The 27,740-nt window shown below is 44.6% G+C and overlaps 1 long non-coding RNA gene across 2 annotated transcripts; it reads left to right on the top strand.

Annotated features, from left to right (window-relative positions):
- Nucleotides 1-3,729: 3,729 nt before the first annotated feature.
- Nucleotides 3,730-27,026, top strand: LOC144791757 (uncharacterized). 2 transcript variants are annotated; one of them, XR_013602462.1, is made up of 4 exons: nucleotides 3,730-4,260; nucleotides 5,845-5,949; nucleotides 24,303-24,407; nucleotides 25,741-27,026. It is a non-coding gene; the product is annotated as an uncharacterized LOC144791757 (long non-coding RNA). The 2 variants fall into 2 exon arrangements; XR_013602461.1 differs by lacking the exon at nucleotides 5,845-5,949 and having other exon boundaries at nucleotides 25,741-26,268.
- The last annotated feature ends 714 nt before the right edge of the window (nucleotides 27,027-27,740 follow it).

The following is a 27,740-nucleotide window of genomic DNA, read 5'->3' as shown; positions in this document are numbered from 1 at the left end:
GGGCTTGTAAACCAAATGCTGCTGGTGGGCTTGCAGCACTGGTAGTGCCACCCACATAAGCAGCTTGTGAAAGTGTGTTTCAGGTCTGCTGTTGCAGAGTCTGTGTGCAATCTGGTATTGCCATGCTGACTGGGCAAGGTCACCCACTTGCCAGTTCCTAAACCTTCCCTTTTCTGCATATTAGTCACCCCTATGGTAGGCCCAAGGGCAGGGTGCATTGTAGGTAAAGGGTAGGACATGCCCTGGTGTGTGTGGCATGTCCTGAATTACAGTCATTTTCGTTTTCCACTATTGCAAGGCTACCTGTTCCCCATAGGCCAGAATAGGCAGTTTGATTATTACATCTTATAATCCTAACTGACTCAGGGAACAAGGCAGGAATTTTTGTTTAGTATGCCTGAACTGAAAATACATTTAGTGAAGTTGGTTTTAACATTCTGTGTTTGAAAATACCACTTTAAGAAAGTAGGTATTTTCTTGTCTAACCATCCAAGCCTGCCTCTGCTAGGTTGAGTATTCCTTGTCTGGAGTTTGAGTGACAGGGGCTGGGGGATTCCAGGAAACAGGGTGAGTCAGCACAGGGCTGAATAGAGAGATCTGCATGTAAATGGGTGGGAGGAGTTGCACCTGGGACCTGAATAGGGCTGTGCCTTCCCTCCACAATGCTTGCTCCACCCCATGTGGTGCGTCTGATGTCCCTGGCCTACACTGTGAAAGGAAAGAAGGAGTCATGTAAACAGAGTGCTCCAGGACTGTCTAGAACTGGTTTGGACTAGGCAAATGCCTCTCTGCCTTCAGAGAACAAAGAGAAACTGTGTATGAAAAGGGGGACCCAGACCCCAGAACTTTAGATCACTTTTGGGAAACAAGAAGAAACCTTTGCTGAGGAGAGGAACCAGAGAGAATGAGGAGAGACTATCCTAAGTGTGAGCGATTGGCCTGCAGTGGTTGCCTGACTGCCAAAGAGAGGAGAAAGGACTTTTGTGCTACTTTCATTCAACTTTTGAAGGATATCCAAGGGCTTGAGACAGAGCTTGCCACCTGCTGAAGTCTCAGGGATAACAGACTTCACCAACCAGCTCCCCAATAGTTCTTTGGAAGTGTGTGCTGTTGTATTGGGCTTTCTGAGGGGCTACGTGTCGAAAGGAGCTATAAGCGCAGCTCACAAAGAAGAAGGCGTGTTGCCGCCGCAGCTGCTGTTGTTGCATCGCCGGAGAAGAGGATCGACGTTGCATCAAACACCGCCGCATCAACGCAGAAGCGCGTCGCCACCGCTGCGGATGACGCATCACATCGCAGAAGCGCCTCGCATCGCCGGAGAAGAGGATCGACGTCGCATCAGATGCCGCCGCATCACTGGGAAGCATGTCGCAGGGCCTGTCGTGGCTCAGAAGAATCGTTGAGTCGCTGCATGGTCGTTGGGCGTGCATGCATCCTGTTGCATCAAGAAGAAGACGCCATCTTTTTTTCATTGCACCGGATCTTCATCGCATCACGGCGTTGCTGGTCTCATTGCCACAGAAGCCCAGTAAGAAACCGACGCATCACCTCCCCACGCTGAGAAGAACCAACGCATCCCCTAAGCATCAGTTGGGACCCGACGCATCACCGTTCTTGCGTGTAAGGAACCATTGCATCACCTTCCTTGCAACACTTTCGTTGTATAGCGTTAGACATCCAAAGGTACATTGAACTCAAACTGTCGCATTTTACATCCTAAGAGAACTGAACTAATTCTACTATTTTTGAAGTACAGTATTGGGGATTTTTGTCATTTGTGGTCTTGTGTTAAGTCTATATAAAAATACTTATTTTTATACTACAACTTGTGTGGTGTCCATCTGTAGTGCTATCACTGGGTTACTGTATGTGTTTACAAATGCTTTGCACACTGCCTCTGAGATAAGCCTGTCTGCTTGTGGCAAGCTACCAAGGGGGTGAGCAGTGGTCATTTTAGAAGTGTACCCCCTTACCCTGACTAGACACAAGGGTCCCTATATGTCAAAGGTACCTACCTCTGCCAACTAGAGACCCCCAAATCTAACACTCTCTGTGTAAAGTGTTAATGTGATTGGTTCTCCCAGATTGGCATTTTTGTTTTACCAGTGGGTCCCTAGTAAAGTGTACTAAGTGTGCCAGGGCGAGGAAATCAAATGCTACTAGTGGGCTTGCAGCACTGATTGTGCCATTTACATGAGTAGCCCTGAAACAATGTCTCAGGCCTCCCACCCCAGTACCTGTACGCAGTTTGTTAACTGCCATGTCGACTTGGCCAGTGACCCACTTGCCAGGCCTTACCCTTCCCTTTTCTTACACATAGAACACCACATGGTAGGCCCAATGTACCCTCCTGGGCAGTGTATGTGAAAGGAAGGACATGTACTGGTGTGTGTAACATGTCCTGGTAGTAAAATACTGCCAATTTCGTTTTTCAATATTGAAAGGCTATCTTGCCCATAGGACAGAATAGGGAATGCTTTGTAACATTTTACAAGCATATCTTCCCATAGAGATAAGATTGAAAAATGGAGTTTAGTACCCCATAACTCAGAATTTAATAACAAATATGTTAGTAAAGATGTTTTTTAGGTCTCGCTAGAGCCCAGCGCATGCGCTGGACTAGCAAGACATTTTGTAAGCCGCTTTTGGAAGTGCTTCTAAAGCGGCGGCGACCAGCTTACGCTCACGTGCACAAGCATGCGCGCCACGTTTCCTTTCCCTTTTGCTGCACTGTAAAGGTGTGTGCCGGGATTATAGCAAAAGAAAATAAATAGTTTTATTTTCTATTTCTTTACTTTTGATATAATCGTGGCACTGGGGCTTTACTTATAACATTAATAGTAAAGCGGGGTGCTGCGATTATAGCAAAAGTACAGAAATAGAAAAAGACTTCAATTTCTTAACTTTCGCTATAATAGCGGCACCCACGCTTTACGAGACCTAAAAATGCATGCTAGTATTACGGCCGGTGCTGCCCAACCCGTACCACGATTCTAATAGCCTCCCTCTCCATTAGACATCCCAGCCCGTCCTACTCCTAAGCAGCCAGTCAGTTGCACTGCACTTCAGGAGAGCACCTCTGCAGCTGACGCTTGTGCAGCCGTATCCTCGGAGGTCCGTAATTGAGCACACACAAAACGGTTCACTGGAAGCGCATTACTAGATTTGTGAATGCTTTAATCCTCGACCTCTAGTGCAAACTTAACTAGTCAAAGAAGAACGTTACTGAAAGACCGACGACTGCTGGCGCTGCCACTTCCGGGTCGTGAGGTATGCACTTCCGAGGTGGTAGATGGATGGGTTTTCAATTTTGACCAGTGGGCTTTGCAACAGTCCTTCCAAACATCCCCTTGCTTGCCAGTAAATGCAGTGCCATTCCCTGATTGTCTGTCCTTGTCTTCCGTCTTTCAAGAACTTTGGAATCGAGGTTAAACAGAAGTGATCGTGTACTCGGCGTGTCTGAGGTACGCACCGGCGTAGCTAGGGGGGGGCGAGGGGGGCGGTCCGCCCTAGGCGGCACTATTTTGAGGGCGGCCGCGCAGTACTGGCCCATTGAGGCAGCCTTTATAATTTATTTGGGTACACTGACTGATACTACTATCAGTCAGTGTAGCCAAATAAATTATAGACGCTGCCTCAACACCGGGCCAGTACCGCCCGGCAGCCGTTTGAAGTGTAAGCGCTGCGCAGCCAGTGGATTGGCATTCACGTGACATGGAGAGGTCACGTGAATGCACCTAACAGTGTATCCTTTCACTGTCTCTGGGCGCGAAGGCAGGGCAAGCGGTAGTTACATTTGATTAAGTTGCTAATGCCCGCCATGCTGCAATAATTCTTTTGGTGCCTCCTCGCTCATGCGTGCAAATACCGGCTTTAACTGGAGGGGCCGCACAGTCATGGCAGAGGCAGAGATGCATGCAGGGTCGGTCGGACGATTATTAATACAAAAGGTCCACCGTCCGGCTCAGCTGAGGTGAGTGAGAAGTACCTTGCCGCTCGGACCACCGCAGGCGTTCCTCGGCCTCTGAAGCTCATCGTGACCCAGGCCTACCTGCGTTAGTGGCTGCTGACTCGCCGTCCTGACCCGGCTGTTTGCTACTTTTGGCCTGTGCATAGTGGTATAATTGTGGTCCCGTGGCCTAGGGGTTAACAGACTCAGGACCGGGCTTCAGCCTGTAGCTGTAACAGTGTGTACCAGCCCGGGGGAAGGCGCCTGTTGTCGCTGGACCATCTCCGCTCGTCCCCTGCTTCAAGAAATAAGTAAGTGTAAAATTAAACATAATTTATAACCTCTGACATCGCAATCAGTGCTCTTAATAAAAGTGATGTCCCTTTGGTTTTATTAGATTTATAGCAGACGAGTATCAAGAAAGGTAATGCTTTTATTTTATGTTTGTCAGAGAGGAAGAAATTAAAGCGTTACACTACACCTGCTCAAAAGTTTGGTAGTGGAGTCTACATTCAGTGCCCCAGCGAACCACGATGGATGCTTTCAAGTGAGGACAACAAATCTTTAAAACAGTCCTCATCCGCCTCCTTCTCTCCCGCCCCCACTATAGCAGTCATTATGTTATTTTCTATGCTTGAGTGAAGAAAGTGGCAGGCACACTGCGCCGGCTTCTCAACAGATAATCTGACCCTACTATAACAACGGACTTTGTCGAAATCTACAGAAACATTATTTTGTTTGAAGTGGCGCGGTACACACACAGTAGTGCAGATCCCAGTGAGTCCTCGTTTTGTTTAACAATCAGCTTAGAAGGGCACTCGGTGCTTCAGTTTCTGGTGCTTTCCAGCACTTGTAACCTCTTCTTACAGTGAATTGTTGCTCAAATGGGTGCAATTCTGGATATTTATGTTTTCCGGGTCTTCATTGCTTTATTTTGCGTGTGAGAAAGTGTCACTCCTAGTAATTGAAATGTCACTCAAAATTGCACTGAAATTATGAAAATTTCACACTTTGCAATCTGAAACCTTGGGCAGCTATGTTGTATGTCATCTTAGGTTGGACGGGGCAGTTAGGTTTGATGCGCAGTGGGGGAGAAAGTGTAAATTATGCAGCTTGATAGACAAACCACTGACACATTTTACCTGGGCACAAGCAGCGTATTTTGGGACATGTAGTAGAGTTAGATTTTGGCAAATATCATGAAGGACGGATTTAGAAGTGTGGGGTCATTTCGATTGTTACAAGGTTACCAGGGTAAGATGAAGGGGAGGTTACTATTGTGAAAAGACGTCAGAACGTTAAGTAAATCACTAATGATTATGAAGTACATGAAAGGAAAGGTTACTGCCTAACGCAGCATGGACGAGGGAGATATGGGGTTAACGGAGGTGGAGGAGGGTGAACAAAGAGCACAGGTGTTAAAAGCACAGGTTTAGGAAAGCATGCAGTACGTGGGGGCTTGTACTTCAATCGTGAGGTGTTTATGGAAGCTGATTTAGAAGGTAAAGCTCCGGGGTGACTTACCTGTTGGGCAACAATTCGTTTATGAATGGGTGTCACGTAAATGTATTGGGATGCAAGGGTTTGAAATGTGGGAAGTGGAGAGGTGGTTTTGAGCATCAACTTAGGGGTAGCTCTAGGGTTACTCTTAGCGGCTCATAACAAGCTGTGATGTTATGAGTGAGATGTCACAAACAAGGTAAGTAGAATTGATGTAAGTTTTGGTTTTTTTTCTGCTTCTCCTTCAGCGGTGTAGCTAGGTGGGTCCGCCCCAGGCGGTACTATTTTGGGGACGGGGCTGTCTAGCCCTGGACGGTGTCATGTATGTGCATGTAATTTGCATGATTGAGGTAACTATTAGCAGTGATACTACGTGTCTCTCGGACCTCTTTCAGGTGCTCGCCGTCCTTTTTCCCCAGCACCACCCCAGGGGGGCGGCAAGCTGAAGGATAGCCCAGGGCGCCACATGCTCTAGCTACGCCTCTGGAGGTACACGACGGGTATGTATGATTAACATATCCATGAAAATAGCCATTTTATGTCTTAGGTATGAAAACGATTTACACCAAGATTATTAGAAATGGACCTATTTATCCATTATGGCCATGTCTCAACTGGGGTGGCAGAGTGGGCTAAAGAACGGTGATGGATTAAACCCAGATCAGTTGACTGGGGGTGAGTGCTTGTATTGTCAACGCTCCGTCCATCATTTCATTTGGTTTCTTTGTTCGCCATAAGTTGGCAGGGTATGCTCAGACGTGAGTCCCTTGCTCACTTTGCCACTGGATTCAAGCAAGCCGGGCTGGAGACGGCTGTAATGCCAGAAACGGGTCCTCGGTAGCTTGTTTCCGGTCCAGGGAAGGCATGGCTTGGCAGTTCGGGCTGGACTGTTCCCATGAGGCACAGGGTCAGACTGATTTGCATATGGCCATGTCTGAACTGGGGTGGCAGAGTGGGCTAAAGAACTGTGATGGATTAAACCCAGATCAGTTGACTGGGGGTGAGTGCTTGTATTGTCAACGCTCCGTCCATCATTTCATTTGGTTTCTTTATCCATTTAAAACAACATCATTTACTAGGTTAAGAGATGGAATATTAATACTTATGTTCCCCCAAAAAAGTTGTGAGGGTGTGGCAACACACGTTGTGCTGCGTAAGTGGTACAGGGATGTATGGTGAGAGTACATATATTATGCCTGCCATTTCGCACTTGTTTCATATATTATTTTCCAAACTGTAAGCATTCCGGAGTCACACTCTTCCCTAAATGGTAGGCAGCTTAGAATATTTTAATGAAGTGCCTCTCTGAAGAAACAGACCATTTTCTATACCAGAGTGTCCTTCGATTCCAAACGGACTGGTGTTGTTTGGGACCTCTCTGGCAAGGGGCTCTCAATCTCTGCCTTGGTTATATTCAGCACCACTGGAATTATGACTCAGGAGAGGACCAAATTATGTGACAGGGTAGGCTAAATTATTCGGAAAGAAAATGCATATAATGCTGTACATTTTGGGATACTATTACTTAATTATTTTTTCATTACCAATGTTAACACCGATTTAGCACAGGTTTTATTTATTTACTACTTATTTAATATGCAAATAAAGCAATAAGCTTCGGAAAGATTACTATTCAGCTTTTGGCAAGGGACTTCCACTGCTGCGTGGCAGCACGTGCAGATGCTATTTAAAAATTATTTTTTGTTACTTTTGATCTCTTTGAGCTAGAATTTTTTTTGGTTAAAATTAGAAAATTATACAGCAGATAATGGAATATGTGGCAAATGCTGCAAATCCATATTTACACGAAAAACACCACAGCCACAGAATCATATAATACCAGTGGTTCTGTTTTAGCCACCTTGTTGTGGAAACATTCTTTGGAATGGGGTGTCCGGCTTGAACATTCAGTCCTTGTCGTCTGACTCCTCTTTCTGAATGCCAGGCTCAGTAATAAGGTGCTTGAATACCAGATTATGTATTTTGCACCAGAGAGAAAAGCCTCATTCCTGGTCTATTTTTGAATCATCATTCTGAGAGGAGCGATGGATTTGTCTTTGAAACAAAATCTACTCTGAATAGGGAAGGCTTCTTTAACCTGGTAGTGTTTGCTTCCATCCAAGCTGGATTAGAATAGCCTGGAGTTGCTTTTGTAATAGTTTAATAGTTGCCAGGTCTACCACCAAGGCATCCACTACCTACAGGGCTAGAGTCAAGGGTAGATGCCGTCTACCCTGCTGCAAAGCTGGCCCCTTTCAGTGGAGTGCCACGTTCCTTTCCTACTTCTCCTGGAATTCACAGAAATATGCTGAACTCGGCTCTGTGTAATTTTCTGACACTGGGACACTTTCCGCAGTGCCTGCATGTTGACTGCTTTTGTTCCGAGCAGCAACATGCAGGCGGGGAATGGCCTAATCAGATTCCAGTTTTGGCCATAAAAAAAGCTGGAGTGAAAGGGCCATTAGACTTCTTTTTAGGTCTCACTTGAGACAGCGCATGCTGTCTCTTCGAGATATTTTGTAAGTGGCTTTTAAAAGTGCCACCATAGTCTTTTGGTGGCCTAAAGCTTGTGTGCATGTGAGCGTTCACGCGCTCTGCCGCCATCTGCCTTTCTATCATGGCTCTTTAAGCCTTCCAGTGCCATTGCACGCTTTATGGCCACCTTATCTTTTAGTATTGTATGCTCTGGCCAGACTTCGGTGTCAGAGCGCGCTTTAACACTCTTCACCCCAGCACAAAGCCATCGAGAGCGAGCAACAAATGACGCCAACTTACAGGGGCAGATTTACAAGCCCCCTGCGCCACTTTTGCGTCACTTATAAAAAAAGTGATGCAAAACTGGCACAGGGGGCTTGTAAATCTGCCCCACAGTCCTTTGTTATCTCTTGCTTTCATTTTCCTCGCATCTCTTGCTTTTGAATTTTCCTATCATGTACTTTTGATATTCTTTCTGTCGGATGTTTTTTTGTTTTTTTTCAATGTACTCCTTTTTGTTTTCTTTCTGTTTCCTGATTTGTATCCCATGGATCTCGCTTTTCATCTTCTTCCTACACGTCTGTAATGTTCATCTTGGACCTGCCAACTGCAGCAGACAAACAAAATCGCAGAAAAACCCTATGAAGTGCCGCGGGATCACATGTTGTGCCAAGTACCTGAATTGCACTTTTAACTTGTGGGTCCTGATGAGGTAACATTCCAATGGCACAGTCCGATTTTTACAACCATTGGAGAAAAAGCATTAGCATTCATCGACCAATGCATAAACTCCGGGCTTCGTCAGTCACCGAAAATGTCGCACTGGTCCGTTGGAGCAAATGTTACCATTGAACTGATTGGTCAGTGAGAATGTCAATGCACAATTCCTCGTCAGAATTCTATATTTACATAAACGATTTTTTGGTCTTCATAGGTTTACCGAAGAGAGGCCACGTCTCCTAGTTTCTAATTGCAGAACTTAGGTACCAGTCTTAAATCCTTCCTTCTCCTGGTCGGCCTGTAACAAGTGTACCAGGCAGTCACTTTTAACATTTAGATTTTATCTTCTGTCCCACCTGGCCTGCGAGTGACTCTGCCCCAACCCTCTATTTTGACTGCTTAGAGCCATGTGCCTGTCATAAATCTCCCAACTACTTTCTTGTTCTATTTGTCCCCAACTCTGTTTCCCTATTTTCATCATTCCTCGTTTTTAGTCGAGCCTGGGCAGGGTATGTGCTGCTCTGCAACGCACGCTGTACTCAGGTATGGACTTGAAGCTCTGCCCACTCTCCGCCCATATCTTTTGTTGGCTTGTGTCATTGTCCTTTGTAAACTGTGGCTTCTCATTGGTCAATAGCCTTAGCCGACCCTCCTTAGTACCGCCTTGTCTCATTTTGTAACCTACCATCAGGACACCCCCATTACATGTGTTGTTACTCTGTAGCCTCTTGTTACAGCCTCCAAGCACTATTTGGTTAAATGGTTCTACATGCTCTACCTCAACGCTTTTTTTTTTTCATAGCACGGCACGCCACGCTTATACAGTGGTGGCCGTGCCTTCAATTTGTTGTTTGTGGCCCAAACGCGGTGGCATGTTTTTTCTCTTACTATTTGTTCAATTTTAGGTTTACAAGTGCCCCATACTGTGCTTTCACTTTAATTGGATGCTAAGGCCCTGGAAAGATTGACAACCACTTTCCATTGAAATCAATGGAAACTCCATGACGAGTTACCCTTGTCATTAGCATCCAAGGGGTTTGTCAGCCGCGCCCCTTTCTTTAGACAAGGCTTGCCTAAAGAAAGGTGCTTGGCCCCTATTAAAGTGAAACCGCAGCATGGGGCAATTTTTTCCAAAAAAGCATTTGTCAAGTTGACAAACAAATGGTTTTTTTTTGCAAATGCACCCCATACCATGCTTTCACTATAATGGCGGGCGCGCCCCTTTCTTTAGACGAGCCGGTCCTAAAGAAAGGTGCGTGGCCACCATTAACATGAAATCGCAGCATGAGGCACTTTTCCAAAAATAGCATTTACAATGCAATAGGTCTCTCATTTGTGAGAGTTTGAACTATTGGCATTGTCATTAACAATGCCAATAGCTCAAACTCTCAGAAATGCGAGACCTATTGCATTGCAAATGCTTGTTAAATTGTGTATTTGAAAATACCACTTTTAGAAAGTGGCTATTTTCTTGTTCAACCTTCCTGTGTGTCTCTGCCTGTTTGTGGATTGACTGTCAGGCTTTGGAGTGACAGGGGCTGGGGTGGCTCCAGGAGACTGGGTAAGTCAGCACTAGGCTGAATAGGCCTGATCTGCATTTGGAGTGGTGGGAGGAGTAGCACATGTACCTGAATAGGGTTGTGCCTGCCTTCCACAATGCTGGCTTCGCCCCCCCCTGAGGCCATAGTTGTACCTGTGTTAAAAAAAGGGAATAGAAACGACCCTGCCTGCTACAGGCCTATTTCCCTTATTGACACTACCGTCATGGTGCTGGGTAGGGTAATTCTGGCTTGATTAGAGACCTAGGCATCTAATAAGGGGATTATCACGAAAACGCAGTATGGATTCTGAAGGGGGCTGGGAACCACAGAGCAGTGCTTACATTTGTTCTTGATTATGGGCAATTACATAAAGGCAAAAGGTGGCTCTATCCAACTTGCCTTCATAGAGTTTTCCAGTGCATTTGATACCATCAACAGGGAGAAACTGTGGGCTTTAATGTGAGAAATGGGCTTTGAACTGGCTCTGATCTTACTTCTAAAAGTTTGGACCTATCCCGAACTGGAGCTCAACAGAGTCATTCTGAGGGAGTGCCTGTGTCAGGAAAAGACCAAACTTATTCCATGGCTGAAGTACATTAGAACTGTACGATCATTCAGAAAATATAAGTAAAGGGGATGTGTCCTGGGCTCAGAAACATTTCTGCGCACAGGCTGATAGGGAAAGTGGGGGATAAGTTAAGCCCTCAGTTTGCGCAGATACTAGTATTTCTACATTTTGGTGCATTGAACTTTACCTTACTGGTGGGAACAGAACTAACTTCCTTCCTTGCTCTGGTGCAGCTGTGCATCCCCTTTCTGGTTGGGCTCACTGCAAGCCCGGGGGATTGACGAAAAGGATCGGCGGCCTACCCTGGAGGACGAGCATGAGAGGCGCCAGTGTTGAAGCGGGCACCGAGAGCGGGAGCGTGACCGGAAAGGCACTGCACAATCGACCACTGCCGGGCCCCCAAGACCACGGGGGCGCTGAGGAGGAGAGGACGATGCGACGCGCTGGCCTGTCTCCGACGGCTGCTAAGATCTGCCCCGTGGCTGGCTGCCTCCTCGCTGGCCTGAAGCGGTGTGGATGCCGCCGGGGACCCGCACCACTGGCCGTGTGTACTCCACCCGCCATCTCTGGAGTGCCGGAGTCAGTGCTAGTGGGTCAGCGCCGCATTCGAGACTGCTGGACACCCATGACACTCGTGGCCCCGTCGTGCTGGGGAGGAGGTAACGCTGCGTGTGGGGCCCTGCTGCCACTGTCAATCCCATTGCCCGCTCCCTCTCTGTGCTGACTGATACCATCAGCAGGGGCTGCGGGGGGCTGGTTTAGCTGAGGATACAGACAGCGCTTGGACTCTGTGGGAGGCGACCGGAGCCTGTCCCTGGTGCCCCCCCCACACCCTGCATACACACCGCAGACGTGCCGAGGAGGTGCCCACAGGGACGCAGTCTGCTACCTGCCCGCCATGCTGTTGGCGGTAACTGGTAACTGACTGGACTGTACCCATTGATACTTCAAATAATGCGTATAAATCCGAGCTCTGACTTTTAGATATACAGGACACATAAACTGCTGGTTATTGTTCTGTTGATTGTTTGGGGGGTTTCCTTGAGGCGCATGGTACGGGGGGTAATTTTACTAAAAGGTATTAATACCCCAGGACTGTATGGTTGCATTTTTATATTTCCTGTTCTTCTAGGTCTGGATTATTCCCCCTTCCCCCATTTGTTTTAAAAGAGGGGGCCTTTGCCTTTGCCCATTAACTGAGTTTTCTAGGAATTGTAGAAGGAGAAGTTCCGCCTCTTCTTATTAGGACAGGAATTACTCAGGGGTCACAAAATGGGGAAAAGAAAACTGCATACCACACCTCCTGGCTAAAAAGTGAACACGGTTAAAGATTCTAGGGCCTCCCTCATGAAATATTTAACAGGGGAGGTGGGCGCACTAGAAAAACAAATATCTAATGTAGAGGAGGAGTTGAACAAAGAGTCCTTTGGCTCGATTGATACTAGTAAAATCAATCCTCCCTCCCAGGAACTACTCAATGTGGCTTTAAAACCAATATCACACGAGACACTAGATGATTTAGAAAATGGCTGTGTATAGTTAGGGAGGGACGAGATATCTGTACCATTACCCCCTCATAAAAGAGTGTGTGTGTCTAAGAAATCAGCCCTTATAGCACTACCACCACAGATTCATGAAGCTCCGCCCACCCCAAAAAATGTAAAACCTAAGCACAGTACAATACCAGGAAAGGAGTGTACAGCCAACAATAGAGCCAAAGAACGTGCAAAAAGTATAAATAATAAAGGTAAAAATAAAGGCCAAAATAGTAACGACGTGGGTGGAATTACCAAGTCTTTTTCGGACTTAACTATTTTCATCAAGGATGCTGTTGGCACCTTGGTGAATAGACTCGACTTAATCGAGTCTAGCTTGGCATCACTCTCGGGGCAACTAAAGATTATAAGCACACAACAATTTGACCCAGATAGGGGCAGGGAGATAGATAAAAATTACAGCCAGCCCTTACCAGACTGTACCCCCATTTATGGCAAGCAGATAAGCAGCAGGGAGAGAGTTAGTCGCTCTGGGGGACCTGGGCCTGGAAAGTCAAAATCCCCAAATGTGCAAGACACAAGGATGGCAACAGAGAGGGGGGGGCATTAATGAGTCGAATAGAATAAGTGGTAACAACTCCCTATAGATTCAGGTAGATTGATGGCCGAGGGGATAAAAGTGCTACCTCTGGGTTTTTTCTATCGGCCTATCATGTTTGACAATAATAACATAGCCCTGGCTGGTATCCCTACGAACAATCATAGGAGATACAATTTAGAAGTGTCAAACAGGTTTGGTCCGTTATACTCATTGGAGGATGTGGATTGACAAATGGTAGCCATTGTTGCTCATAAGTCTGTAGTTAGTGAAGGGCATACAGCTCACCAAAGTGCTGGCGATTTGGTACCCTTGGCAGAATTAAGGAAAATGATCCTATGATATTGTTTGAGGTATCCCTAGTAGCAGTTCCGTCTCTTTCTGCCCATGATAGTATGAATCAAACTAATTGTTTGGTTATACATAAAACGGATGACATTCCGACAATAGGAACTGAAGAACAGGGGCAAATTGCCCAGGCGACCAAGAAGGTACAGAATGAACTTGTAATTGCTGGAAGTACTGACAGAAGCTTGTGTGCCATCACAGAGTTAGTCAAGGGTCAAGATCGGGAGGCGAGGGACACGGTGTCAGGGTCTCAATCTAAGTATGCCTAGGGACAGGTGAGAATAGCGTATTGGAAAATCTCTGGGCTTCAATCTAAAGTCAACAATCCAGCTTGGTTAAATTTTATTAAGAACTTTATTATTCTGTGCTTTCAGGAGACCTGGCTGCTGGATGAATTACATTTTGATGGTTTCAAAACGTTCCATATACCTGCATGTCATTCAATTCATGGGAGGCATAAAGGGGGGATCTGCGTGTATATCTCAAATTTACTGGGGGCTTTGAGGATAAAAACGTTAAAGCCGACTAGCTATTACCAAATTGTAGTCATTAATCTTTCTTCATTGGTTGAGATAGCGGTCATGAATCTCTATAACAATACAGACAGGGGTAATTTTACTGACATGTTATATAGCCTCAATGAGGAAATTAAGAAGTTAAGTAACACAGCAGGGAAGGATACGATTATTATTTGGGGTGGGGACTTTAATACCAATATCTGCACCCAGTCCTCATGTGGGTTTGGGGACCTCGAGGAAGTGGATTTTGGCCAAATAGCTCACTTCGCACACTCAACAAGGGGTGAATGTTTTAATGAGGTCATGGCAATGCATGATCTTGGATTTGCCAATAAGATGCGCTCTCCACCTGTTGATTTTAGCCCCATGTTCATCGGTCGTGCCACAGTACATTGATTGATTTCATTATTCTCCCAAATCGATATGCAACGTGAGCTGACTAATTCATTACCTACCCAAATGGGCTTAGCTATCATGTTCTGCTAAGTATTAACATTCTATTCCCCGATAAGAGTATTCCCTCTGTAGTACAGAGTATAGCCTGGACTCAAGGCTTGTCCCTGGTACGACAGAACGGATATTCATTACGCTGGGCCAAGAATGACTCTGAGGTCACGAATTCGGAAATAATGATACTCTCGTAGTCGTGGACCTTGGGTGATTAAAGACTCTGCCCGCTTGTTGGAAGTTTGAGAATCCTTTTGTGCTCACCTGCTCCCCGGGAGAACACGCCGACTTTGGGGCTGACTTTTGTTGTAACTCTGCAGGAGCGGGACTGCGAAGACCAGCAGTCTTTGCGGCTCTCCATCTGCCGCACCTGGTGCCTCTTCCCGCCCCCACCTCCCAGCACCTTAAAACAACTCGCGGCCCCCGCTTCACGGGAGCCGCTCGTAGTCGTGGACCTTGGGTGATTAAAGACTCTGCCCGCTTGTTGGAACTTAGAGAATCCTTTTGTGCTCACCTGCTCACCGGGAGAACACGCCGACTTTGGGGCTGACTTTTGTTGTAACTCTGCAGGAGCGGGACTGCGAGGACCAGCAGTCTTTGCGGCTCTCCATCTGCCGCACCTGGTGCCTCTTCCCGCCCCCACCTCCCTGCACCATAAAACGACTCGCAGCCCTCGCTCCGCGGGAGCTGCTCGTAGTTGTGGACCTTGGGTGATTAAAAACTCTGCCCGCTTGTTGGAACTTTGAGAATCCTTTTGTGCACACCTGCTCACCGGGAGAACACGCCGACTTTGGGGCTGACTTTTGTTGTAACTCTGCAGGAGCGGGACTGCGAGGACCCGCAGTCTTTGCGGTTCTCCATCTGCCACACCTGGTGCCTCTTCCCACCCCCACCTCCCAGCACCTTAAAACGACTCGCGGCCCCCGCTCCGCGGGAGCCGCTCGTAGTCGTGGACCTTGGGTGATTAAAGACTCTGCCCGCTTGTTGGAACTTTGAGAATCTGCCGCACCTGGTGCCTCTTCCTGCCCCCCACCTCCTCCTATATAGTCACGCCCATATCTGCGATACGCGGGACGCGCGCGGGGGCGAAGCCCGGGCCAAGGGCAGGCCCGTTTAAGCCCTTTCAAGGCCGCTCAAGACCGGACCGGGCCACCCCTCTAATTCCTGCTTGGTTATAACTGTATGTGCATTCGTGTCTTCAAAGAATGTCTACACGTGAGAGTAGGAGCAAGGCCACACTGGGAGGGCCCCAGCTAACAGGCACCCTAGATAATTTTATAATAAGGGCTAACTCAGTAATAGACCAAGGCATTAGTTTAATGGAACGAAGGGTATCTCAGGATTTAGCTATGGCAAAAAGATCTTCTATGGGCCATATTGCAACCGCTCGTACCCCAGAACACACCAATAGACCCCATTTAATAGAGACACAAGCAGTTGTGCACAGCATACATAATACATTACTGCAATCTCAATTACAGTTCTTAACTGACCCCATTCCTCCTACGGTACCGGAGGACACCCTAGGTACTATAGCGGTTGAGGTCCAGGAAGAAACAAATACTAGGCAACTGCGGGAGAGACGGGAGGGCGCCATACCAAAAAGGAAACAAGCCAACCCTACTGCCCCAGGTGGCAGAAAACCTAAGGTAGCCAAAGCCAGGGACACTAGTGATATATCTAGTAAGCAAGGGGTAGATCAAGGGCACGTTAGGCAGACTGGGCAGGAAGTACCGCAGTCAGATACATTGAACGAAAGTTTAGATTCTAGAGCTGTAGATGATGTTGTAACTGTCAGCTCAGGTTCAGGGGAGGAATTAGCTGGCCCGCTACTAAATAGTCTGGGGAAGCTGCTAAAAAACTTTCTGACACCCCTGGAAACAAGACTGTTGAGTATTGAAAACCAGCTTTTTGACTTGGAAAAAAGCTTAAGTAACCTGTTAAGTTCCCGGGCAGACAAAGCGCCACGTAAAGAATCCCTGGGTATTGTACCCGAGGGTCAATCAACAAAGAAGTCCCAGCCATCGACACAAAAATCAAACTCCCCAAAGGCATCTGTGAGGAAATCTATAGAAAAATCCCCTGTAACTAATGACCCCCCAGGCAATAAATTATTAGCATTAATGATACTACCTCAAACCCAAGAAATCATTCGACAGGGAAGGCTGCAAAGGGTGATCTCACCATTAATCTTCCCCCAGAAGCTTGCCCATATGAAGTGATATTGACAGGGGTCCCGGAATTAGTTAATCCAACTGAGGAATCTTTTTGGGTACTAAAAAACAAAGTAACACACTGGCTCAACATCAACCGACCACGACCACCTCACACGATGAGCAAAATTCTAATGGTACGTAGGGTACCTTGGGTGGGATATAATAGAAAATCAACCCAAGGGGTCTGTGTGGTAGTAAATTTTGAGGACCCACGAACAGTTGATTATATCTGCTCCTGGAGATTGCATAATAAAAGGGCTGCTATAGAAACCAGACCACTCTCATATTTCTATTTACCCGAGGATCGATCTGACTGTGGAGGAAACTGGACCAGGGTCAGATATTCTGCACAGGGAGGGGTGGAAGATGGGGGTCATAGAAATATAAATAGCTGGGGAGGGGCTCCCATAACCAATAGGTTCAGCTGCTTAGAAATGGTGGACTGACTCCAGCTGACCAGGGCGATTACAACTGGCATTAGTGAGGGGCCTCGTATGTTAAAGTCGATGTCCACTCAAGATTTACGAGTAGAAACGGATGAAGTGGGTAATTGCGCCCAAGCCAATCCAAACCCCTGTAGTTTATTAGAAAAAGCAGGAGTCACCAGTTTTGATTTTAACTTTGGAGGGGGTGAGCAGGGGGTTGATTATGCCCAGGGAGATGCAGTACTATGTGCTGTCCAAGATTTGGACAGACGAATGCTGCTAGGGGGCCTAGAGGTATGCCCAGTACCCGTGCCATGTGATTACAGCATAGGCGAGTGTCCTATCGTAGCAGTTGGTAACAGTCCTAATGGTGCGACATGTTCAGAAACTATATGTCTGACGGAATCTAGGAGGAAATGCATAACTGCAACAGCTCTATTTCAAATATGAAATTGATATCTTGGAACATAGCTAGACTAACAAAAAATTTGAGTGATCCTGACTGGTCCAATTATATCGAATCAAGCTCAGTTTGCTTCCTACAGGAAACATGGGCACTTAGCACCCCTCACAGAGTTGGCTACAAGACCTTTAGGATAAATGCTACACCCTCTGTAAGAGGTAGGCCTTCGGGGGGTCTTATTATTTGGGTTAAAGTAACCTTGAAAATCCAGATTGAAGTAATTGACACAGATTCAATGGATATACTGGCTCTAAAAGTTAACACATGCGATGGAAAGGTACTATATTTAATCAATGTATATAATAGACCCTTACCACTATCGAAAGAGTCAGTGACTCTGGGAAAATTGGATACTTTCCTAAATAGAGTGGAAGATAAACAATCTGTAATAATAGCCGGGGATCTGAATTGTAGCTATGAGCCAATCATAGGTCTGGGCGATATATTTGATGAGGAAGATAGAGCGAACAACATTCCCTTGCTGGATAATATAGATCCAGTGCATTGTTCAGCCCTGGCTGTCCAAATAATGAAGCTGTCTGTGGAATACGGCCTAAGGGCATGTAATGGCCGTCTTCCAGCTGATCTATTTAAAAGACCGACTTTTGTAAGGAACAACTCTAAAAGTAACCTTGACTTTATAATTGTTTCTTTGAATATTTGGCAACATATGATTGACCTAGAGGTCAAAGACAGATCTGAGAGCGATCATTGCCCACTGGACCTAACATTCGCCCCATGTTTGTTTAACGGGGTTGGCACTGATAATATAATTGATGTTCAAACCGGTGCTAGCGATGAAATATTGGTCAGCAATAACAGGCGTACTCTAAAATGGTCCCATATATTGGAGCGTGGTGAAGTGTTGGCGGAAATGTACTCACTTCTAGCTAACATGTTTACTTCCTTTGCAAACCTTTCATCGGAGGCTCAAAACCCTTCTAACGTTATCGACTTGCATAATGAATTCTTTAAAACACTAAAATTTATGGTAACTAAAATGCCAAAAAAAAAACACCAAAGGATAAGAAATGTATCCCACAGTAAGCCATGGTACGGGAAGATTTGTCGTCAAGCAAAGGCAAATCTCTTGTTGGCAGTAAAAGCTAAAACCCCTGTCGAAATTAGGTTGGCAAGAAAAGATTACAAGGAAACCCAGGTGGCTGCGAGGAAAAACTGGGAAGAAGCCTGCTGGGCTGACTTGCTGGTAGCAGCCAAGACAAAGGATAATGTTGGGTTTTGGAGGCTTGTGGCAAATGGGAACCATGCAGGCAGAGTAGTTAAAGATGTATACCTTGATGAACTTACCTGGGTTAATCACTTTACTACCCTATTTAAAAAACCTGAATCTGCGAATGTTGCTGATGAAGATGCCCCGTGGCTCACCCCTTGCAAAAATAAACTGGAATTTAGTGTAGAGGAAGCAGAAACGAACATTAATGATGTTAAAAACGGCAAGGCACCTGGCCTAGACAAAGTTCCTGGTGACCTCTACAAATACGAGTTAAGAGTTTGGGCGCCTTACATGAATTATTTGTGCAATACATTGGCGTCTGGGGTTGATTTTCCAGATAGCTGGAGGGGTGCTGAGATTGTTTTAATTTTTAAAAAGGGTGATCGGTTTGATCCATCGAATTAGCCTATTGGATATTGTGCAAAAAAATTACTCTAGGCATATTTTAGCTAGAGTGAATCTGTGGATGGAAGACAACTCAGTACTTGCCAAGTTCCAGGCAGGGTTTAGGAACAGAGTGAGTACAGTAGACCAAGTCTTTAGATTCTGCTGCCTTTACTGGAAGTATGTTCTCATTAGAAAGGGGCATCTTTACGTCGCGTTTGTAGACCTTAGAGCGGCGTTCGAGCTGGTGTCAGGAGATCTTCTGTGGGAATGCCTTCATTCACTAGGGTTACCTCCATGCTTGATGCACCAGCTAATACGGTTGCATGCGAAGAATTTTGCTAAAGTACGATGGGGAACCAATGGAGAATTGTCACAGAATGTACCAATTGAGCGTGGGGTTTGTCAGGGCTGCGTGCTGGCCCCCACGCTTTTCTCATTGTTTGTGAACGACATCCCTACTCACTTGGCAAGCTGTGATAAAAATGACTCCCCTAAATTGAATGGCGAGAGGGTATCCGCGTTATTATTCGCGGACGATACCATAATAATCTCTCAAACTCCCAGAGGTCTTCAGGCACTTTTGCATTCATTTCACCAGTATTGTAACAAAAAGGGATTAGAGATAAATGCAAAAAAAACTAAATGCATGGCCCTAAGTCCTCATAAATCTCATAAGGGGAATGTGGTACTCAATGGACAAAAATTAGAATCTGTTCAGAACTTTTCTTATCTGCGGGTCTCCCTAGATTCTAAATTCTCTTGGAAGCCCCAAATAGAGAAAAGCCAACTGATATTCACACAGAATACTACACCTATTCTAAAAAAACATGGTACAAGCTCATGTAAAGCTGTTTCTCCGGCATTGGAGATTTTTAAGTTTAAGGTGCAGTCAGCAGCACTATTCGGGGCTGAAATTTGGGGGCCAATGTCTAAGAATGCCTTCTCAACCAATGAAAACAAGTTTCTGAGAAGTCTTGTCAAGATGCCAACTGGCACTCCCTTAGTACCACTAATGCTGGACCTTAATGTCAAAAGAACAGACCACTATGCAATCCTACGGCCCCTAACATTCTGGGTGAGACTCTGGTCTACCCCAGAACTCATAGACTACAGAAATGGGCTAAAAGAAATAATGAGCCTGGACGTGCTTAATTCTAATGTCTGGCTCAAACATGGTCGTTTTTGGTTTAGGAAAATTGGCTAACCCCAATTTTGGGAGGACCCTGAAAATCGACCCCAAAATTCAAAAAAACTATTGAAGTCTGGCTTCTGGGGTTATATTGAACATACCATGATTAATGAACACAGAGGCGGAACATTAACAAATAATTTTCTGATCTTCAAAGACAACTATTGTTTTGAGAACTTCCTTGATGAGATTGAACCGCCTCTAGCCAAAAGCCTATTCATGAAACTGAGGTATGGAAATCTTATGACCAAATCAACCCTTGCAAGATGGTAGAGGAAGGGTAAAGCTGGGCAAAATGATACAATGTTAAGTGATCTTTGAACTATGTGCCAGGATGGTTCCAAGGAGGATGACCAGCATATCCTTTTCGTCTGTCCTGCCTATGTGACATCCAGGAGAAAATGGATTAAGCCTCTATGTAATCTTCTTGGCATAAGATCATGTAAGGAGACACTGAGGATTATTAAATCTGATACCAGAAGAACGATTGTATTCAGCATTAGCAGATTTCTGCTATCTATACATTTTGTTCGTAATAGGAATGGTCTTAAATTGTAAATCAGATATTAGGGAATATACTTGTATTGCAAACCTATTCGTCCCCTAGTTCACTTTTTAAACAATTTCTAGTGGCTTCTTTACTTTTTGTTTTTTTTCACTTTTTAAATCTTTTAATCTTACCATGATGTACTATTGCATTCACATGTTTTTCCTTTTTAAATATTTAACATTTTTACGAGTTTTGGTTTAAACGATCTCTTCAATCCAGCATTGTATTGCACAATTGTATTTGTTTTTTAACTTACTGATAATGTCAAGTGTTAGCCAATTTTATATTGTATTGTCAAATTGCATATCTTTTCTGGCTCAAACTGTGCCGAAATAAAGATTATGAATGAAATAATGATACAGGCCAAAACCCCAATAACCGAATGTTTGCAAGAAGAGATCTCCCACTCCGAGATATTGACAGCTTTTTCCCTAATTACAGGGATAATCCAAAAAATCCTGACACGTTCATGTAGGGAGCAAAACATTTTAAAAAATGGTTGGTTTGATACCCACTGTACAAAAGCATATTCTCAATTAAAAGCTGCCTTACATAGACCGGTGAAGGATTACGAGGAAATTAGGGGGCTCAGGAAGGTTTACAATCTAGCTAGAAACAAGCGAAAGAAGGAAATTAAGGATCAGGCCTGGACTAACCTGTATGAAGCATCCTTACGACGGGATTGCTCCCTCTTCTGGGAGGCAGTAAAGGCGCCCTTTTTTTCGACTTGTGAGGGAGCAAGGATTGAGGTGGCAATAAGTGAAGACTCCTGGGTCGATTTCTTTTCCTCTGTTTATGGTACTGGGTGTAATAATACCGAACCAGTAAGTGACCAAGCAGTACCGGGCGAGTATACACATTTCTCAACGATCAATATCCACTTCACACATGAGGAAGTATTAGTGGCCATAAAAGAGAGCAAAGGAGGTAAGGCACCAGACCCGGATGGGACCTCGATCGATTTGTATAAACACACGATTGAGCTTTCGTCTCCACTATTAACAGGAGTCTTAGAGGCCAGCTGTGCCAAGGGTTTTATTAACTCCTGGTCGGAGTCCATAATTATTCCTATTTTTAAGAAAGGGGACCGGGAAAATCCTGCTTGCTACCGACCCATTTCCTTGCTAGACTCTCTTATGAAAATTGCAGGAAGGGTCATCCTGAATAGACTACAACAGTGGGCTGAAGATAACAAGGTCCTAAGTCCGGTTCAATATGGGTTTAGGGAGGGGAGGGGTACTGTTGAGCAGGTTTTAGATTTTTCCATTTTACATGGGAAATATACCCGGGCTAAGCGAGGCAATTTATTTGCGGTATTTGTAGACCTTACCGCTGCCTTTGACTGCGTAGATCATAATCGACTATGGCAGATTTTAGAGGGATTAAAGGTAGAGCAATCACTTGTGTCATTTCCGAGACAATTATGTGCGGGGGCCTCTGCGCAGGTGAGGTATGGATTAAAAGGGGAATGTACCAAGCCTTTCCACGTGAGGAGTGGTGTGAGACAAGGCTGCGTTCTTGCCTCGTTCCTCTTCACTTTATGCACTATTCATTCATTCATTATTCCTTTATTTCGATCAATTAGATCATAAAAGGTAGCATCAAAACAGTACGAAAGGTTATTACAATTCTATCATCAATGATTAAAAAAGAATTTACAATTGCCATCCTGGCGGACAAAACAGACAATAACAGAAGTTTACCTATCGTACATCACACATTGAGTATTTATTTTTATTTTGTTTTTAAATGACAAAAATTGCGTATACTAAGTGTCAATTTAAAAAACAGAAATACGTATTTACAATTTTAAAACTGTAGCAAATCTATATGAATGCATACAACGGGTATGAATATGCCACATCGCAGTTACAAATTTTGCTACCTCAAACACAATTGGAGGCGATAGGTCAGTTTTTAGTATTCTGTAGGCAGACAAGTAGTGCCTGAACCCCAAATTTTTGAGTAGGGGAACAAGCCAGAACTTTCTTGGTTTGTGGTAAGCCTTACAGAAGAAGATGACATGCAAGTCAGTTTCCTGTTGAAGCGAGCATGCTGGACATATGTCTGAGGGAGGGGGGTGGGACCAGGTACAACTAAATACTTTGAGGGGAAGTGTGCCATACCTCCACTGTAAAAATAATTTCCTTGTCTGAGCAGGGCTAATTTTGTCAAGGACAAGTTCCCGTTGATAGGAGTCTTTAATTTTGATGAATGAATGTGTTAGGGACCCCGTACATGAATTCTGTAATAATGATGTTATTTTGAATTCGTAGTAGTCTTTCGATAGAGATTTACGGGATACCCCATTACAAGCGTTGGCTGGATCCAGCCACAGTTCCTGCCTTCCCAGGCTCTCGCATGTGTTTTTTATATATTTCAGCCAGGGAATGTTCTTTGAATTTGATAGGGATAGAATCTCTTGCAACTCCTTCCTGTAGCACAAGAGTTCAGGAGTGCTCCAGATTCTGCACCAGAAGGTTAAGGGTTTTAGCCCCAGTTCTTCCTCAATGGTTCTTAAGCCCTGATCTAATCTGAGCGGCAGGAGTGGAGTACATGGTGGTAGAGCCACCATCAGCCTGATGAATTTATTCTCCGTGGTTGTCAAATTCTGGGTAGGTATATGCCCCCACAATTGAATTGGAGGAGGCACTGGTGGCCAGTGTGAGTGATTCCCCGCAAGTTAATAATAGTCAGATTGTCTCTTTTTTATATGCAGAGGATGCAGTTTTAATGGCCAGAACCCAGCTTGGTCTCCAGAGGGCCCTAAGCACTTACATTGACTTCATGGATAATAGGGGTTTGATAAGGGCTATATATATATATTTCCATAACCTTTATCGCTTCTTATTTTGAACTATTATTTCCCTTTCCAAATTTTATTTTTTCAAAAATCCTCTTTGATTGATCTACTGTTTCTAAATTCTTGTTATCCCTGCAATATCCTATTTACTAACTTGGTTATTTTATATATCTAGTGTCTGTATTTTAGTTTTTACCTCAACTGCCTCTGTCTATACTAGTCTGTCTGCAGCTTCCTTTCTTCTGTTTTTTTATTCAGCTTTCCCATTTCCCTCATATATGTATATTATGGATTTCCTATTGGTGGTACTGTAAGACTCAGGTAACCTATTTCTCCTACTAGCACTACTACTACTGTGCCGTGCAGATTGTATGCCCAAGTAAGGTATTATTCTACGCATTTTTTTAAAGATGAGATTGAGAATGAGAAAGTTTTCCTTTACTTTCTCATGCTCAATCAGTAAAACGAGTCTGACAAGAGTGGCCATGGTCACGTTGGACACCCCAAAGTTGTGTCTTCTTCTCATCGAGGCCTAGTATTATACATATTAGCAGCAGTTGATGGTGAACTGATTGCCATGCACCATGACTAGAAGGGAGGATTGAGGACTGTGGACGGCACCATTACATTTTCCAACCAAGAAGACTCTAGGTCTGATTGTCTGCCCAGTTGCCCACTCTTATTTCTTTTCAAAAATTGCTACCAACAAAATGCTCAAGCTGATTTTATTATTTTTGATAGGACATGCTGTACTCTGTACCAGAATTGTAGTAATGTGTGGGGTGTATGTATTTTCAATCTTGCTACAGAAAAAAATAAACAGGGGGAGTCCTATATATGCCATGCCATTTATCAATATGAAATGGTTTTTCTAGGCGTACCGACCACCAGTGCCGGGGCCAGTTGGAAAGCCAACGCCAGCCTTCAGGGAGCTGATGAAGCAGCGACAGGGGGTGAGCCAGCAGCAGTGGTGGGCGGTGGTAAGTGATATTGCTTGCTTATTAACAATTTGAATATATATACACTGCTGAAAGGGTATACACTGTAATGTGAGACTAAGCTGTGAAAAGTTGAAGACATCCTTTACTTAGCATTATTATATGGGAGTTGAGTAACTAATGTCCTCTTCTATCTTCAGCTCAGGAGAGAAAGTTTTATGAAGAAGACTCAGACCTTGATGGGTTGGCAGAAGAGGGAAAGAAGGATGGAAAAAGGAAGGATGGGTGAAATGTAATATGAATGGCAGAGAAGGATGTGAATGTGAAGGCTGAAGGGAAGAATATAGGTGGCTGATAGGATGCATGGGCAGTTAAAGGATGGGTGAAAGGTGAAAGAAAGGATGCCTGCCTGTGTGGGTGAAAGTGTATGGGTGAAAGGAATCCTCCGGAGAGTTTGATGGTTCAACCTAAAGCAAGGAATAAGGACACATGCAATGGGGTGGTGAAATGTAATGACAAATGTATGTTGGTGAAAGGCTTGCTGAGAATGATAGCCATGTTTGGAATGGATGGATGCTATTCAATCACAGTGAAAACTGGATGAAGAGAATGTAAAACTTGAACAGTGCCCGAACAAAGCAATGATACATGGAATAATCCCTGGGAAGAAGAATAAACAAGAAATGTTTTTTTTATCAAGGTTTTTGATTCAAATGTTTGAGGTTGTATTTAGGACTACTCCCTTGACTCACAGTATTCAAGCACAACATGATATTGTATACCCTACTCACCCATCATCAATCACCTCCCTCCAAGGCCCACTCCCTAACCATGGTATTTTTCAACAGTGTCAGCCATGGGTGGACTATCAGCTGCATGGTTACAGAGTAGTACCTCACGTGACATTTATCATCATTCAGCATAACTATCCATCTGCTTTGTTGTAGACTAGTCACGATGAAAGTAAAATTTTGCAGTTGCTATTTATCATAGCATGGTCATAATAGAAATATAGATAACTGTGTAGTACAGCTGCCCCACCTGCAGACAGTAGTAAAGTAATGCAAGTATGTGACACGCACACGAGTATGTCTGTCTAGAGCGCAACTTGTGCATGCTGAGCTGGCATGCCTACAAAATCAATTTAGCTAAACAAGAGAGAGAGAAGAATACTTGTCTACTCCATATCCATACTTTAGTGCCTTATGCCTGAAACTCTAATCTCATCCAAATCTTAGGGGCTGAGGAATCGAGGTGGACACCACAAATGTCATGTTACGTACTGCTAGTGCTACTGTACCACTATATAATTTTATGTGTTACTGTTTTGCTAGGAGTACTGGCTACAATTTTTCTTTTTTCTTTCTTGATATAGATACTCCTGCCAATTCACAATCTGACAGGTGGTAGAAAGCAGCCAACACCCAGCAAAGGAAGCTGGAGACCATAAGGGATGAATATTGGTGGCAGGTGGTCCTGGAGGAGGAGGAGGCGGCAGTAGTGGCAGCCTCAAAATGCCCTGAGCCCCAGCCAGGCCCCAGTAGTGCCTCTGGTGATACGGCACCATGGTCCGTCAGCCGCCCACCGCAACTATTCTTCTACTGCTGCTACCCCCATGGCAGTGACGGTTTGAACATTTCACCGCCGCATGCTCCTTAGGATGACACACCTTGAAAGTCAGATGGAGGAGCGTTTTGACAGCCTAGAGAGGAAGATCCGACTCTAGCCCACCGCTAGTCCTCTCATTCTCTTTTTTAGCTTTTGTTTGGTGGTTGGGAGTGGGACCTGTTGGGGAAAGGGTGGGATGTGGGAGTGGGTGAAATTGAATTGGGGTTTTACTTATGGACATTTGGATTTTGGACTCTTGTTGGAAATTGATTGGGGTTAGGGAGGGGGTGGGTTGGGTGTTGTGGGCATTTCTAGTTTTATAAGTGCTAGGGTAATACATTTTCAGTTTTACAATATAATGTAAATCTTTTTGGGGGGGTTTACTTTTACTTCGCATGGTTTCCTTTGCAGCAGGGCCACAGCCAGTTTTTGAAATCTGCTGATATAGTGTAACACACTAACAGATAGATATAGTACCCTCACTTGTCCGACTACTCGTACCTCCTCTTCTATGCAGTCTGCAACTATAAACCCTATGGACTTGGAAGGCGGGTGGGTGTGTGAATTAATTAATTTCCATAGTATATAGATTTATTGCATCCCCCACACTTCTTCTCTTACTTGTGATTGATGATTAGGTGAAGGGATTGCTGCATGGTGATGGTTTGGTTTCCCAAGGTGCCATGTGATGGTAGTAGTAGCCAGTAGCAATTGAAAAAAAAAAATGTGACAGTCACCTTAGGGAGACTAGAGAACGCCTAGTAGAAGTATAGTACACAAGAAGAAGCCTGCCAAACAAAAAACCATGATAAGCAATACCAAAGTAAACTAAATCGGAATGGTGGGCTAGCCTAGTACAAGTTACAAAATTAAGTAGACCAGCGTAATCTTTAGTGCTGGAAGGAGGATGTTGCTGGCAATTAATTATAATGGATAATGTTCTTCTTGAAAAAAAAATTGAATATCGAATACTGTGTGTGGGTGGACAATCTAATATATATATTGCCAGTGTGGGCTATATACTTAGAGAAGAAGAACATCCTCCCCCTGCCTTTATTTTGTGTTACTTTCAACATATCCACCCGAGCAAGTGTGTGATCAATTCATGGTGTAAATTAATTTAGTCATGCATCAATAAATCACACAGCTGGGGGTAGAGGGTTAGGGGTTCAATGAATGGATGGGAAGGGGATTTGAGGGTAAGGTTTGACAAAGACAAACACTACACATGTAAACACATTCATTTTGTCAGCAGACCATCATAAATCTGTTATAGGTGGAAAGGTAAATGTTTGCATGATGTTGAGTAGTACTCGACTAGTACAGGGCAGTATATGAATTATGCAATTGTCTATCTACTCTGCCTCAGAGAGAACCAGGTTACATACATTATGTTCTGTTGTACCAGGCTTTGAAAGATAGCAAACATAAACAACACATATAGTTGTAATGATTGAAGAGAAGAAAAATGATACTGTATTGCAACATTGGGAATTGCATCTCCGTATTCCTCTTGGATTGTCCGTCCATCAATCTTGGGTGCCTGGTGGATGCGGTTTGGTAAGGTATCTGTGACATGTTTTTCCAGTATGGTGCAGGGTAAAGGTCCATGTAGATGGTAAAACAAAAAGGATATTTAAATATGAAGGAGAAAAGTTGATCTGCAAAAGGAGTGCAACAAGAAGACTTTCAGAGGCAGCATGGCTAAACCATGTCTGTTTCCGGCAGTTACCTCCAACAACAGGCCCCCCAACCAACCTCCACTAA

This window comes from Lissotriton helveticus, chromosome 11, assembly GCF_964261635.1.
Source record: "Lissotriton helveticus chromosome 11, aLisHel1.1, whole genome shotgun sequence".
Classification (NCBI taxonomy): Eukaryota; Metazoa; Chordata; class Amphibia; order Caudata; family Salamandridae; genus Lissotriton; species Lissotriton helveticus.
The sequence above is the reverse complement of the archived record's forward strand: the minus strand, read 5'-3'. Positions and strand labels throughout refer to the sequence as shown.